This window comes from Wasmannia auropunctata, unplaced genomic scaffold, assembly GCF_000956235.1.
Source record: "Wasmannia auropunctata unplaced genomic scaffold, wasmannia.A_1.0 LD336095.1, whole genome shotgun sequence".
Classification (NCBI taxonomy): Eukaryota; Metazoa; Arthropoda; class Insecta; order Hymenoptera; family Formicidae; genus Wasmannia; species Wasmannia auropunctata.
In genome coordinates, this window is record NW_012026795.1 from 91,014 (window position 1) to 93,479 (window position 2,466).

Sequence of the window (2,466 nt, forward strand, 5' to 3'; positions counted from 1 at the left end):
TCTTTTCTATCGCCAAAGGATTTCTTTAATCAACGGTTCTCGCGCGTCCGCGTCTTGAAACGCAGGAAGTCTTAAATCTAACACGTGATAAAGTAATCGCCGCTAATCGACTTCCCGTTTCCGAAAATCTTCACGAAAGAAAAGAATCGTGGAGTCCTCAGGACGTAACATACATTTATCATTGTTTTAGAGATATTTTTATAATTGCAACATATTGCACCATGTCTTTTTAATAGCCGGTGTTTTGCTTCGAAACATAAACAGTTCAACCAGCATAAAGGACCTGAATTACGAATACAGTCGCAATAATGACTTAAGTGATGGTGCTTATTAATTGGATTGATATCTGGAAATAATTTTCTAAATAAATTGTCATGATCGATAATTAATTGAGATAGATATGGCAATATTGATAACTTTAATTTAGGGGAAAATGTTATTTCTGTAATTCTATTTAAAAGTAATATTAGTCTCAGATATTCATCATTATCTGGCACTTTATCGGAAACAATGAATGGAAATACTCTCATGAAACACCATGTTTGAGTGGCTGTTTGCGAGAGTTTACGATCTTTCAAATTACTTAGAGATACTATTGAAAAATTTGCGGATGGCTTATTTTTTTGTTCCGGAAAACCGTACTGAAACAGATGAATTCTATTATTAAATGTGTCCAGTTTCAAATTATACTGATCATGTGTAATAAAATGATTCAAAATTTCAATTCCATTGGAGCTATTCCTTCAAAAATATCGTGCATAGGATCAAACACAAAATTTTGTGTACAGTGAAAATAACGCAACGAATTTAAAGCACTATTTTCTTTAACTCCGGATTGTTTCATTACATTTTGTATATCTTTTAAATTTATTGATTCTGTTATATTTTGTACTTGATTGTTGTACAATTCTTTTGTGCGAGGTGCTGCAGGTAGATTTCTATTACTTTTAAAATCGTTGCGGTTTATCATGCACAATCTGCAAAAATGTTGAGCTGCTGGACTAACAAGTCCAAATAATTGATGCGCTGCTAGTCCATCGGCACATACAGCAGCAAGAGTAGCTCGAAGGGTCCACTGTATTCCATTAGATATTGTGATAACGCCATTGTCACTTTCCAGAGCTTTCATATCTTCCAAAAATGGTCTTAAAATTGCTGTCATGCCATACTTATCAATATCAGCAGTGTGGCATAAGGCAAGTACATGTATTGCATCTAAAAATGAATTCAAATATGGAGGTAAATTTTGTATAACAAAATAGAATGCTCCTATTTTATGTGGTTGAACTCTTGAACCAAAAGAATTATTAACAACAATATCGTCGTAATACAATTGAATTCTAAGTGCGTTAGAATATTTGCAAAAAAATTCATGCGTCTTGAAACTTTGACCACCTCAAAAGTTAGCTAACCAATCAGAATCAGAACTTGTTTCTGAATTAATGTATTCACGTACATCAGCATGAGACATAATTAATTGTAACGTTTCGATTATGAATACATATTGTACAGTAAACTTGTTTTTGTTCCCACTCTTGTTTACGTGCATTAAATCGCTCATCTATTCTATAATCTAACGGTATTTCACGTGGTTGAATATATTTGAAGTGTTTTTTTAAAACTTCAATCTGACCTGTTAAGGTATCCATATCTTTAAATAAATCATTCATTTTAAATTTATTTAACAACTTCTTAACTGCAGGATATTTCACATCAATACCATGACAATGGCAAAAATCTGTTACTTTGTCCTGTACGAAATCGAAAATATCTGAAACAAAAATTTCGACTGCTGCTATAAATTCTTTTAAAACTGAACCAGTAACGGAAGAAAAAGCTCTTAAAGTGGATATCATTTTAGCTGCACTGGAAGGTATATCATGTTTTGAATTTATATTTTCTATAACAGCGTTATTTTCCATTCTTGCTAAATCTATATGCACATCTGCAGATTGTGCATTAATTCCAATTTCTGGAAACATTTCAATTTCCATGGAATCATTTTGAATTTGATCAACGGTTTCAATTGAATCAGAAGATGGAGATTCAATCACATTTCAAATATGAACTTGTTTTATATGTCGTATAAAAGAATTGTATCTCAGAAAATGTCTGGCACAATTATCTTGTTTACAAAAAAAACCCAATGCTTTATATTTGGTTAAAAGTAAAGTATGACAACAGCGAAAATGCATAGAAAAATGTTTAACTCCATAAAAAGCTTTCTTGCATTCGAAACATATAAGTTTATAATTATCCATTGTATTGATTATAAGGATTGGAAAAATTATAAGGATTAGAAAGATTAGAAAGATTGGAATTTATAATATACATATTTCAAATCGGTTTTTGCAAAAAATATAAAATAAATTCTATCATACTACATATTTAAAAATCATTAAACGTCTACGCATGCACGCACGCACGCACGCACGCACGCACGCACGCACGCACGCACGCACACAC

The 2,466-nt window shown here is 31.9% G+C and overlaps 1 pseudogene; it reads right to left on the reverse strand.

The window, feature by feature from the left end:
* The window catches only part of LOC105462771, a 5,031-nt pseudogene extending 3,037 nt beyond the window's left edge, over positions 1 to 1,994 (reverse strand).
* Between the last annotated feature and the right edge of the window lie 472 nt (positions 1,995 to 2,466).